This window comes from Myodes glareolus, chromosome 5, assembly GCF_982192425.1.
Source record: "Myodes glareolus chromosome 5, mMyoGla1.1, whole genome shotgun sequence".
Lineage (NCBI taxonomy): Eukaryota > Metazoa > Chordata > Mammalia > Rodentia > Cricetidae > Myodes > Myodes glareolus.
Window position 1 is genome coordinate 22,904,979 of NC_142030.1, and position 14,474 is coordinate 22,919,452.

General features: G+C 45.9%; 1 pseudogene; it reads right to left on the reverse strand.

Moving 5' to 3' along the window:
• Positions 1-6,693: 6,693 nt before the first annotated feature.
• On the reverse strand, positions 6,694-11,243 carry LOC125409755 (large ribosomal subunit protein eL6 pseudogene; annotated as a pseudogene).
• Positions 11,244-14,474: the final 3,231 nt, after the last annotated feature.

Below are 14,474 nucleotides of genomic sequence, written 5' to 3' on the forward strand. Positions count from 1 at the left end.
TCTCAGTTCCTCCCCCTTCCATCCAGGTCTAGGAAGGTAAGCTTCCAAACAGACTAGGCTCCCACAAAGCCAGTACATGCAGTAGAATCAAAACCCAGTGCCATTGTCCTTGGCTTCTCAGTCAGCTCTCATTGTCAGTCACATTCAGAGAGTCCGGTTTGATCACATGCTCCATCAGTCCCAGTCCAGCTGGCCTTGTGAGCTCCCAGTAGCTCAGCCCTGCCGTCTCAGTGGGTGGGTGCACCCCTCTTGTCCTGACTTCAAAGATTTGGCTGTTAAAAAAAAAAAAGACAAAAATTTTATACCAAAGGACTGCCCTGAACTTGAACACTAGAGGTCGCTGCCAGACAGGCAAAAACAGGCAGGTGTTGTCAAACACAGGGAAGCAAAAACTGCTAGGGACCAAGTCTTCACACATCTTCTTCCTGTGAATCCATGATTCCATCCTGGAAGAGCAAAGGACCCCAGCCACTGACTGCCACACGTTCAGTTACTACACTATTCCCTCGGGCTTTCTCACTGTTCCCTTAATTTGAATAGTCCAGTTCGCAAGTTAGATTGTTCTGTGGTATTCACCTCCAGTCTGCACTGGGAAGTTCGGGAATGTGGGTTGTGGGGCAAAGGCAGTACTTGAAAGGTGATTAGAAAGACTGAGGTGCCTGGGTGTGTCTGGTGAGCGACCATGCTTAGAGAAGGGGAATTGCAGAGTTGCACCTGAGTAAGAAGAAAGGTTGCAAAAAAGAAAATGTCCAAACTCATGATGAAGTGGAGTAGCGGACGTCTCTAAAATCGGGTCAACAGGTACACATGCCATGTTCTTTCCTAAGAGTCACTTATACTCAGCCATGTGCAAGCAGCCGGCCGTAAGGTCCCCGGATCTGCGGAGAGAGCCATATGAGCAAAGTGATGACTCAGCCGGGAGGCCGTTGGTTAGATTTGCATCTGTCGCAGGACAGGATTTATGTTATGTTCTACACCCTCTGGCGCTTTCACCTTCTGAGCCTTTCCTCTAACTGCAACTCTGCATATATTTGCCTACGTTAGCCACAAAGTTACTTTTGATTGATGTGAGACCAGAGCCCATCATGGCCTATCAGAACCGTGTATGTGTGGAGGGAGACAGGGGTTCTAGTAATATACTTGGCATTCTCAGCATTAATTTGATGTTATCCCCAGCTTAATGTATTAGCGTGACCTTCTGTAGCAAAAACCACCCTTAGTTTCCACAACACAGTGCCTGAAATGCTCTATAGATCTGTTTGTATCAGTTTGCACAGCTACTACGCAGCTGGGAAAAATGTTAAGTGCGGGGCGCCATCCCGTCCAGCAGGAATGAACCCCACCAAAAACGAGAATTCCTTCTCTGGTCACATCTTTATTTGGAGCATTCCCTTGAGGAAAATTGGGGGAAGGGACGATAGAGCAGGGACGAGAGAAAGCTTAGAGAGAGGAAGTAGGGTCCCGAGGCATCTGCTTTTAAATGGTGGAGCAGCTTGAACGCTGTCCTGATTGGTTAATGCCATTCTGCTGGTCTGAGCATGTGCAGGCAAGGGTGCAGGCAGGGTTGCTCAGCCCCACGTGGCTACCTCCAAACTGCAGGACCACCTGTGCCTCCAGGTGGCTCCCAACATCTCCCCCTAATTATTGTCTTTAAGAGCAATAAGGCAAAACTATTTTCCAATCTGGTCCCCACCTAGACGCAGCATGCCAAGGATATCTCTGCTCCCACCCATCTCCAAGGAGGGAGAAAGGCAGAATAGAGTCAGTCAGAAAATTGTTAAGAGATAAGAGGTTGCACAGGGTGTTGCTCAAGTCGATGTTGTGAAACAGCTGCTCTTGGCACTGCCCAGAAGGTCATCTCTGCTGTCTCCGCATGAATCTTCCACAGCAGGACACTCAGCATCCACTGGGTCATCTTCTTTATCTCTCTGGTCGGTCTCGCTGGCATCCAGATGTATGTCAGCATTCCTAGAAAAACATAAACAAAACTCTCCTCCCAAATTAAACATTTAAGAGTATTAAAAACTCTCAGTGTAAAAATTCAGCACAATCAGTACTGGAAGTAGGCTGGTTTTGAACTTAGAGACTTGCATGTCTCCGTTTCAAAGAGCAAATCTTGTTTGCCTGTACCAGCAAAATTTTGAATTAAAAATTAAGTGTAAAGAATGCAAGAGAAATCCTTTCTCTGGGGGAAGCTGTCACTGGTAGTGTAGTCCCCCTCTTATGTCTAAAAACCAAAGCAGTTGTCACTGGGAATTGAACTCAGGACCTTTGGAAGAGCAGTCAGTGCTCTTAACCTCTGAGCCATCTCTCCAGCCCTCTATTTAGATGGAAAAACCTCTAGGTAACATTGTTTATTTCACCCGTTGCCAGGGGCAATAGGTAATGATAACCAGGTTGACGCGCCTTTATTATGATAATTAGGACCAGTTCTTTGAGGGAGAATTGACGTCGATCATCTGGCTACTTCCTGCTGACAAAGGGGCGATGTTTGGGGGATAAATGTTTTTATCTGACTAAATTCTTGGCGACAAATGTTTTTATCTGACTGAATTTTTGGCGACCTTGGCTGAGGGCGGCAGCAGCGGAGGGCGGCGGCTCCGTCTCTGAGGCGCGGCCCACCGTGGCCCACCGTGGCGCGCTCCGCATGGCCCAAAGGCATGGCTCCGCCCCGGGCCGTGCGCGGGCTCGCCGTTTATCCCGTAACTGCGAACTGTAACTCAGCCTCACCTCAGGCAATGAATTCGCACCGCCAAGCTCCGGCGAGGGGGGCATCCGCCCACCCGTGGGGGGGCTTCTCCTGCCCGGTCCGCCCGCGCGCAGAGCCCCGTTCTCTGGGAACTCATCTCCGCCCGCCCATGATGCTATGGAAACACAGTTTTTCCGCAGAGCCGATTCAGCTCCTCTCTGCCTTCTATGGCGCCGCTGCTCACCACACAGCTTCCGCCTCAGTCAGGCGAGTCCGCTCAGGTGCTGAAAAAGTCCTCCAAAAACCATAGCCCCGCCAGAAGGCCTCTGATGTCACACGGACTTTAGCCCGCCCGCGACCTGGCTATTCGCAGGCCTCTGCGGACTCCAGCAAATTTTCCGCCAGCAACTGGTTAGCATGGCCACGTCTCCCGAACGAGCTAGCACTCTCCAGTGCAATTTTGCAGTCTCCCTCCTGAGTAGCTGGGATTAAAGGTGTGCACCACCGTGCCTGGCCCACTTCCGTGTTTCTAATCAGGCATTACCGCTCAAAGGCGGGCCGGCTGCCGCCAGCACTCTCAGCACGATCAAGCAGCTTGTCTTTCTCAGTCAAAAATTAAAGTTTTTTGTACGTGAGAGCCAGAGACTGAGCTCTCTAACAAAATTAGGCGAAAATCACCTCCAAAAGCTCTGTGGCTCTTTAAGAATAGGAAAGGCAGTCTTTGAACTCGATCAAGCCCGCCTCCCTACGAGACTGTTGCCTCCAGTCTCTAACAGCGAGTACGCAGGTGGACGGAGAGGGAGCGGAAGCCGCGGTCTCCCGTACCCCATCGTCCTCAAAGTCCCGCCTTAGTTACCTCGCCTTTTTTGCTGCTGTTTACATCCCTCCTGCACTGAACTTAAGGGATTTTTCTTCCCTGTTGCTTTCTGTACCTTCTTTCAGATACCTTAACTTTGATTTTTTTTTTTTTTTGTATTTTTTTTTTCTATTTAGGCCTATCCTTTGAAATTCCTTTTTACATTTCTTTTCCTCCCCTTTCTGGGGATTTCAACCGACGTCACTCACCGCTCCATGTTCTCAGAGTTCTGAAATTCAAGGCTCTCTGTGCTGGTGTCTGATCTTGGCTTTTTCTCCCGGGCTTTCTCAGGGTCCCCCGGCGTAGTTGTCAGGGTCCCTCAGCGTCCCGGGTTTCGGCACCAGTTGCGGGGCGCCATCCCGTCCAGCAGGAATGAACCCCACCAAAAACGAGAATTCCTTCTCTGGTCACATCTTTATTTGGAGCATTCCCTTGAGGAAAATTGGGGGAAGGGACGATAGAGCAGGGACGAGAGAAAGCTTAGAGAGAGGAAGTAGGGTCCCGAGGCATCTGCTTTTAAACGGTGGAGCAGCTTGAACGCTGTCCTGATTGGTTAATGCCATTCTGCTGGTCTGAGCATGTGCAGGCAAGGGTGCAGGCAGGGTTGCTCAGCCCCACGTGGCTACCTCCAAACTGCAGGACCACCTGTGCCTCCAGGTGGCTCCCAACAGTTAAGATTCTGTATTCTATGCTAAGTTTCACTTTTATGGGAGTACCTATAACGAAGACCTCTGCACCTGTCCACACACGTACCTGCAAATTTCCCACAGACCTTCCTGAACCACCCCATCCAAACCCCATCTAAACCTGGCGTTTTGTGTACATGGGATTCACACACACACACACACACACACACACACACACACACACAGAGAGAGAGAGAGAGAGAGAGACAGACAGACAGACAGACAGACAGACAGACACAGACACAGAGAGACACAGAGCGACAGAGAGAGACAGAGAGATAGAGGGAGAGAGAGAGAGAGAGAGGGAGGGATGGAGAGAGAGCTACTGCACAAGTTACTGGGACTGGCATTGGGGGCTGGGTGATTTTATTTTTGGCATAGGAAGAAGCTAGAACAGCACTGAGGACAACAAGGCAAGAGGAGAAAAGATGCAGGCATGTGGTTCACCAGCATTCCCTATTAAATACAATGATCGAACCTGGCTTAATACATTGATACACAGCACCTAACCTGAGATCTGATCAGAAGTTAGCAAAAACTGTTAAAATGAATTAAAAATAATGGTGATTTTTTGTTGCTGTATAAAGAGTTTGGCCATTAAGAGCACTTGCTGCTCATGAAGAGGACCTGAGTTTGACTCCAAGCATCCACATGCTAACTCACAACCATCCACAATTCCAGTGTCAGAGGTTCTGATGCTTTCTTCTGACCACACATACACACATCGAGGCAAGCAAAACCCTCACACATATGAAATAAAATACATCTAAAACTTTTTAAATGATAGCTAATGTTACTGAAGCTTTATCAGGAGGTAGTCCATTTTACTGTTTTTAATATGTATGAGTTCCTTTATTATTTCCAACTTTAATGAATAGGAACTACAACTGTACTTATTTCCCAGATGAGGAAACTAAGAAATGGAATACTAAAGTCAACTTGCCCAACGTCAAACAAAAAAATAGGAGACTGTGAAGGTTAGTATTTCAACTTGATGGGATCTACAAACACTTAGAACACATGCACACTTATGAGGAAATATCTAGATCATGTTAACATAAAGAAGCCCATCTTACCTAAGGTCAGGACCTTTTCCTGGATTGGAATCCCGGACTCTCATCTAGGTTTTAGTCTCTGAAATACTGCTCTTCAGAGCTACCCTGCGTTACCCCTCCCATCCCACACAGATGGGATGACAAGAAGAGAAGAAAGGCAGCAGATTGTGGCAGGCAACCTTATATACTTACACACAGTATATACATTGCAGTACTTAAATAATGCTTACATACATTTTAACTTTCCTGTGTCTAGGATGGGTTTGCCTTTTGCTTTGTAATTATGTTGTACCTCTCCCTCTCTCCTTTCCCTTCCTTCCCCTCCTCTTCTTCTCTCCCTCTTCCTCTCTCTCCCCTCTCTTCCTTTCTTTCTCCCCCTTATGATAGGGGAGTTCAGCCAATCCTTCTGTCAGTGGAGCGTGTTGCCCTAAGGCAAAAGTTTACCTATAAACCTGCCTGGTACACTTCCCTGTTCTCTCTCTCTGGCCTGGACGCAGCCTTCCGGACGGTTGGGATTCTGGTGTAAGTTTTTCCTTCTGTTTTATTAAAGCTGTATCTCTTGTAAGCTAGCCTGGTGGACTTTTAATTACTGATCGCACTGCGTCATCACCCTTCCTCTCCTTTCCTCTCTCCTTCCCTCCCTTCTCTTTTTCACTTGTCAACACAGGACAATACAGTAAGATATCCCCCCTGCCGCCATGCAGGCATTTCACCTTTGGGCTCTCCAGCCTCCAGGACAGTAGGAAATATGTCTTTTCTTTATGAATTATTCCTTCTCTCGAACCCTATATGTGTTTAGAGAAACGAGTGATGACTAAAATGATCTTTTACAAACCCAGTTACTGCCGTGGTTTCAGACAAGCAGCATGGGTCCTTGTTATGACGCGTGGTAAGCCCCACTCCCAAACATACAAGCATTCGATCCTCGCTTCAAAACAATTTTTCCTAGAATTCTGAAATTTCTGAATTTCCTCCCACATTCTCCCCTTCACCATACTAGTTTCACAAAAGATGGACTCCAGGACCCTGGGAAGTCTGCCCTTTCATGCTTCCGATTTTCTTCTCCAAGATGAAGGCTGTGCTGGATCATTCCTGCCTGCCCAGCTTTCATCGTTCGGGACTCATTCAGCCAGTGTATGTACCCTCTGGGCCAGCAGCTGTGGGAATGTGGAAACTGGCAAAGAGCAAAGAGAACAATGTCTCTCTTTTGATACTTTTTATCTTTTACTATAGTGGATCCTGCGGTGAAAATAGTCAGGCAAGGAGTGGGGATAAAGAGGTTGGAGTTTTTGTTTTTGTTTTTGTTTTGGTTTTGTTTTGCATGAAGCGGTTTATTTAGGTTGTTAGCAATTTAGAAAACTGTCCCATGCCTGGTCTCGCCAGCAAGAACCACGCGGAACATTAGGATCCTTCTGCAGAAATAGCTTTAATACTTTTTGGGAGAGAGAGTATCAGCCAACATGGCCGGGGACCCCGGACAAGGTGAACCCAGCCCTATATAAAGGAAGCAGTCCTTGCTTCGGACGTGTCACTCTTGGATAGGTCAACTGTCCATAATCCCAGGTGAATGCCTCGGGAGTAGGCGGGGACAGCAGTGGGAAATTACCGAGCACATGTGCGTTCACCTGGCGGTGAAGCCGGATGTCAGCGCCATCTTGTGATGGAGAATGTGGCTGCAGCCCTCTACAGAAAACCAGTTTGTGAGGCTACATCCCACTGGTCAGAGAGAACTGAGCTCTCAGGTAGCCCTGGAGTTGAGGAACAGCTCTGATCTTTGACAAAATCTGCCAGTCCGCCATTTTCTGATCAGCCTTGCGCTGCTCTGTAATCTCGTACCCCTCCCTCTGTGTCAAAGATCTCTGCTTCCTGGAACCTGGACTTGCACAGCTGCTTCTTCTTGAAATAAATATCAGTCAGGTGTTTGGGGATTTTAACCTTAACTGATATCAACTATTTTAGAGTGGCGATGACAAACTTCTGGGGTGTTCTTTGCAAAGGAACTCTGTTGAGGGCAAGAGGTCCTGTCACAAGTAGCAAGCCGCTGCCCAGCTGCTTCAGGAAAACCATTCTCTTGCCCCTGCAGTGCCCGGTGGGGATGATTGGAACAGTCCCAGGAGTGATGCTGGCATGCGGCCGTCTCCCATGCTGACTTGAAGGGCTCCTTGCTGTGGCTTCCGAGACACATCTTTGGTAGGATAGTGCTTGGGCCTTTTTTTGAAGCTTAACCACTGGGTACCACCGTTCTTGTAGCCATCAACCGGTTTAATGACAGTAGCAAGGACTTCTTTTTTTCTTCTTCTTTTCAATCTTGGTTTTCACAGCTGAGTATTTTCTTTTGTATAAGACCTTTCTGGAATACAGAGTAGACCGGGAGTACCTGCCAATTCTTTTAATCAAGGCAGGGTTTCAGCTTCGAGGGGGTTTTTCCTTCTTGGGCTTTTTAACCATAGGGTCATCCTTTTTGGCTGCACCAACGGCAAGGCACCAGCAGCAGGGGCATCACTGCCAGCCTTCTTGGCTGCAGGTTTCTTCTGTGTCAGGCTTCTCAGCTACCATCTTTCAAGATGGGGAAGAGAACTAAGGTCCCTGTGACAACTCTTACAGAGGAAAGCATAATGGGTGGCTTATAGTCCAGAGGTTTAGTCCATCATCAGCATGGTGAGATATGGCACTATGCAGGCAGATGTGGTGCTGGAGAAGCTGAGGGTTCTACACCTTGATCCACACAGGCAACAGAAGCAACTGTGTGTCACATTGGGCATAGCTTGAGCATATGAGATCTCAGAGCCTACCCTGGCACAATAACACACTTCCTCCAATAAGGCCATACCTACTCCAACAAACCCACACCTACTTCAACAAGCCCATGTCTTCTTTCTTTTTTTCTATATTTTAAAATTGATTTTTATTGAGCTCAACATTTTTCTCTGCTCCTCTCCCTGCCTCTCCCCTTCCCTTCAACCCTCTCCCAAGGTCCCCATGCTCCCAGCTTACTCAGGAGATCTTGTCTTTTTCTACTTCCCATGTAGATTAAATCTATGTATGTCTCTCTTAGGGTCCTCATTGTTGTCTATGTTCTCTGGGATTGTGATTTGTCAGCTGGTTTTCTTTGCTTTATGTTTAAAAACCACTTGTGAGTGAGTACATACGATACTTGTCTCAAAAGTTACCTCACTCAAAATGATACTTTCTAGCTCTATCCATTTGCCTGCAAAATTCAAGATGTTGTTTTTTTTTCTGCTGTGTAGTACTCCATTGTGTAAATGTACCACATTTTCCTTATCCATTCTTCGGTCAAGGGGCATTTAGGTTGTTTCCAGGTTCTGGCTATGACAAACAATGCTGCTATGAACATAGTTGAGCACATGTCCTTGTGGCACGATTGAGCATCCTTTGGATATATACCCAAAAGTGGTATTACTGGGTCTTGAGGAAGGTTGTTTCCTAATTTTCTGAGAAATCACCACACTGCCATCCAAAGGGGCTGTACCAGCTTGAATTCCCAGCACCAATGCAGAAGTGTTCCATTTTCCCCACAACCTCTCCAGCATAAGTTGTCATTAGTGTTTTTTATCTTAGCCATTCTTTCAGGTATAATATGGAATCTCAGAGTTGTTTTGATTTGCATTTCGGGATAAAGAGTTTTTAGAAATTAGGGAATGATGCTCTGTGTGTGTTGGGGAGGGGGAGCCTTAATAGATCATGAAGAAGAGATAGCTACATGGATATCTGAGGAGCAGAAGAGAGACATTTCACATAATACAGAAGATGGAGGTGAGGGTGTACTTAAGAATTCTCGAACAGTAATGACAAGTGTGAAACAAGCCTGAGAAGAGGACATTATGATTGGAGCCAAAGCCATCAGGTATGTCCTGGGGACTCTAGAAAAGACCACACATTTTGTTCCAAGATATCTGGGAGACAAGCAACAAGAAAGGAATAACATAGGCTGAGATGTTAAATGTTCCTCTTCAGTAGTCTATTGATGGGTTCAGAGGGCCAAGACAGAGACAAAGAGGCTAATTAGGTAGTGTTAAACATACTGCAGGTGATGAGATGTGTTTCTCATTTTAGGCAGAATTAGTACAGAATTCTGTATTTTGTAGTGTTGAACGTACTGCAGGTGAAGAGATGTGCTTCTCATTTAGGCAGAATTAGTACAGAATTCTGTATTTTAGGCAGAATTTGTAAGGCATTTTTTTTGTTCCCATGATGAAATGCCTGAAGTAATTAAAAGTATGACAAAAGATTCATTTGGTTCATGTTTTTGGAGACTTATATTCAAGAGTAGGCGATTCCATTGATTTGGGCCTCTCAGGGGGCAACTGCGATTGCACCAGATGGCGACGGTAGAGAGTGCATGGTGAAGGGAATGCTCACAGTCATGAGCCAGGAGAAGAGTGAGATGAGACTATTGCACTTTCCATCCTCTTTGAAGCATTTGAATGCCCCAAACTTAAGAAGCCCCCATAAGGCCTAAGCTTTCACAGCACCTCCCAGTAGTATCACCTGAGGACAAAAGCTTTACCACATAGACCTTTGGGGAACACTACTCATATTCAAACCAAAGCACAGAGCCCATGGAATTTGCTGAGAGCTGGATTTGGGACAGAGTGGAGTTATGGAAAATCACAAGTATCTGGCCTGAAAAGCTGAGTGACCATGGCAGCAATGAACTGAGATAGAGAAGACACTTCAGGTGAAATAGGAGGTCCAGAGTGAGAAAGCAAGAGTTGATTTAGTACATAGGAAACTTCAGATGTGGGATAAACCTCCCCATGCAGATGCTGAGAAGTGACTACATGTACAAGATTTGAATTCAGGAAAGATAGTTGTCAAACTGAATGTGTTAGATCAAAAGATTGGGTAAGATTGCCTAAGACATTGAAATAAAGAAATAATTAAGCTTAAGACTTAACCTAGAAATATTTCACTTTTTATTGATAAGAGAGAATCATAAGAAAGAACAAAAGAGAACAAGACAGAATGGGATCTCATGGACAAGAAGGAGTGCTGTTTCTTCTAGCTTGAGTTAGCTTTCAAAGGTAGTTTACCCTTTATCTTAGCCTAGTCTTTCTTTTTCAATTTCTCTCCAAGTAGTCCTTGAAGGGACACCTCAGGACTTTTCAGTGATCTAATTTGACACTATCTGGGCCTCTTTCCCTTTCAAAATTCTCTCCATATGTCACAAAAAAATCTTGGTCTAGTCAGTTACAGGAACAAGGAACAAGTTATGTCATGAATTACCCAAGCCCCTTCTGGGTCAATTCATATGAACAGTTTCTCTCATATCTTCATTCTGTTTGCCAAGAATTTCTGGAATCATAATCACAATGTTTTATAACAACTATTATTCCTTCCACTGTCCTCATCTGTGTGGTGTGTTGTGAAAACAAACAATACTCAAAAATGTGTATTATAGGATATGATATGATAGGATTTAATGTCACTGCCTGTGGGTCCTTATTCTGGCTTTGCTAATGAAATGTTTGCTAATAAGACATATTTAGAAAAGAACATCTCTGGCTTTTAACTGAGCTGTCAAGATTAGTGAATAAGTGTCAGTCTGTGAGCCAAATTGGAAAGATATCTAGGTAGGTCTTTGGAAGGTGATAGATGACATGACCCGAAAGCTCTCCAGAGAATAAACTGAGTAAAGCTGGCTAAAGCCTTGAGAAGAGGCAGGTAAGAGCCAAAACATCTCCAATTTGATAGCAAAATAAGACAGAAAATGGTAAAAGTAGAACAGAGGCATTTCACGTCCCAGGCGGATTGGTGGATTTGTGGATCTCCAACCTTCGAGTGAGAGAGAGGGAGCAAGTCACACCCAAGAGCGAGCCTCAGAAAACCTGCCCTGTACTCTCACTAACGGACGTTTTGTTGTTTTTCATGCTTTTACTTTTCTTGAGATATTGTTCGTTGATGGTTTTATCACCAATATGGTGAAGTTTAGTCATCTTCGCACCTATCGCCCGCTTGTCCACCCTCCTCCTGCTTCCAGAGAAGTCACACTCTTACTTTCACGTCTTTTGGTGTGTGTGATTTGCTGAACTTAATTAGGGTTACCCGCATGAGCACTGGGTGGTTATTAGAGATCATCAGCTATTCATCAGTGGTTATCCCCAAGCAACCATTAACCACCAATAGTCCCTTGGGGAGGGTGGGGCTCCGTGAGCATCACCCCTATGCGAGATGAGATGTGGAAGGCCCAAACTTGTGCAGGTAACCCCAGCTGCAGTGAAGTTGTGAGTGCAAGGGCGGTGTCCTGACCAGACGATGTGGTTTCACAGCGTACCTCCTTGTCTTCCAGTTCTTAAACTTCCTCCTTTCCACCCCTTCCTCCTTAATGTTTCCTGAGCCCAAGGAGGTGGTGGTGACATAGATGTCCTGATGAAAGCTGAGCACTTGACCATCATTCGTTCATGAAACTTTGACCGGTTATGAGTCTCTGCACTAACCACTGCCCACAGCTACAATAATCATCTCTTACCAAGGCTGAAGGCACCACACTAATCTGTGGGTGTAATAGGAGTGTTTCGAAGGCAGTTTAACGGTATGCCAATTTAGCATCACAACGGTGATAGGCTCCCCTTGAAGGCCTATGACTTACCCGGCCCACGGTTCTTGACTAAATTTGCAGTATCAAGCATGGGTTCCTTTCCATGAAACAGGCCTTAGATCCAGACAGAACGTAGCTGGTTGTTCCCACCATGATCATGCTACTGCTATACCAATAGGTACATGTTGGCAGGGAGGCCAATACTCTAGTCTGCAAATTTCAAAGCTAGGTAAGATTATTAGTGGCTTTTCTCCTCCAGTAGCCTGCATAGCACCTTCTAGACTGTGAGAGCTAGCCGGCAGAGAGGAGGCTTTCAGCTCAGTCCCAGCTTGATTTCTCTGTGTTCTGTATCCAAAGTGTGTGGTTGATGTCTTTAGCACTAGGTCTTACCATCAAATCCTGGTGGGGGGCCAAGAACAGTGGTGAAGCTGTTCTGTTTTGAGAGCCTCTGGGCCCCTTGACCTCCCTGACCTCAACAACTGTCAAGGTATCTTACAGTTGGCATTGAAAGACTCATTTAATAACCTATGACTTCTGAAGGAAGCATTGCCTCCCCGATACAAGGTACCTCTGTTCAGAGTCTAATTATTACATTTTAAATGAACTTATGAAATGGTAAAGTTTCCAATATTTACTTTTGGTTTTCCCCCATCTACCATTCCCTTCCACCCACTCCACCCTCCCACACTTAGACCATTCCATCCTCTGCCTCCCAGGGTCTACTTTCATTTTGCACTTGTAATAGAAATATTAAAAAGAAAAGTTGTGCTCTGTATTGACATAGATAGAAGAAATGCCAGGTAAACTCTTGACCAGAGCAATGGTGAGACACCATTTCCAAAACACCCTGAGTTAGCAGCTTGGGAGTCCCAGACTGGCCAGGAAGTTCATTTTCAGGAAACAAAAGCAAGTATTGACTAAGAGTATTCAAAAGCCTGGTGCGTAGAACCCCATAGATTGTGGGAAAGAAGCGTATACAGTATCAGTAAGGGAATGGGAACAAAGATCCAAATGGCCCAGCAAACGTTGGAAAGGACTGTCCAGGGCACTTCCCATAGATGAGGCCAGCATCTCTGACCCAGTCTCACAAAGAACCACTCAGTGGTGTAACAGGCATCTGGGACCCCCGGAAAGAACACCAAGAAAGTGGAGAGTGGAAGGGCAGGGCCTCATTCACGCTCACAAATATACCTACACCATGCTCCCCTTCACGTGAGTTTCTCCCTCACTGAACACCTAGTATCTATGCTGGAGGCTAGATCTGTCCTGCTGTCTTCTCTCTCTTGTTCTCACTGTCATTTCTTCTCTGGCGCTCTCTCTCTCTCTCTCTCTCTCTCTCTCTCTCTCTCTCTCTCTCACACACACACACACACACACACACACACACCTTCTGGATCTTACACACACACACACACACACACACACACACCTCTTTTTTTAATCCTTATTTTTGTTTTGTTTTCATGGACATTCCCAAAGAACATAGGCTGACCTATTCTTTGCAGGGTCTTTGTGGCCCAGACTTCTAAGACATGGAGTTCTTTTTGGCAATCGGATTACATTACTTTCCCTTTCCCTTTCTTTTTTCACTCTACCTTTAGCCAAAATTGCCTCATTCCCCACTCCAACCCCTGCCCATATTGTTCCCCCATTCTATTTAGTTTTACATCCTCTCCTTTTTTTCCCTCAATCCAATATGAATCACAAGTCACTCTATTCTTTTCCCTTCTACTCATATCCGTAGGACTTAATATCTTAGTGATTCTGTTCTATTAGTATTAGTTTACTTCTTACAATGAGTGGAGAGTAATAGGTGATCATTTGTCACTTGGCTATTACCATATGTTCTTGGTAGGCTTTCACTCTGATAGCAGTCATTTTTCTTTTGTCAAGAGAGTTTCTACTTTCAGGGGAGTACTGAGGCCTAGTCTGATGCCCCAGTGTCAACCAAGCAGAGGAAAAAAAATACCACCCCAACCTTATTACAACCCATTCACTCTTGACCATTTTGAATATTCTTGTTTTAAAAAAGTCCTATTTTTAAAAAATTCCAACCAGCAACCTAACTTGGATGATCCAGCCTCAATACAACAACACAAAAGTACGAGAAACCAAGACAACATAGCTCAGTGCTCCGAGGAAAGCAGAGGAGGTAGGAGATTGCGGCGGCTGCTGAAAGATGAGGAAGAGGCAAGATGCTCGCAAAAGGAGGAGTCTGAAACCTGGGGCTGCCTGTCCCAGTGCTGCGCGTCCCGGTGCTGCGCGTCCTGGTGCTCCGTGTCACGGTGCCATGGTCGCGCTCCTCCGAAGCTGTGAAGCAAGGGACAGAAGCGAGCAAAGTTCACATTCTAGGACACACCGGGATTCGTGCTTCCATTTTCCAGCTCTGGCTTCTCCTTGCTCTTCCCCTGCCCCCCACAGCGCTACTCTCGTGGATTTTCTCCTGCCTTCTGGTTTTATATCAAATTAAACCAGAATTTATCAAGCATCACTCCTACCCACTGGTCCTAAGGACGCATGCTGGGCAGTCTCCACTCGTCCCTCCGTCACACCTTCCATCTTCTTTTCCTATCATCTCCCCATTTGTATCTTGAAGGTGTAGCTCTTGTAAACTAGAGACTTCAGCCTT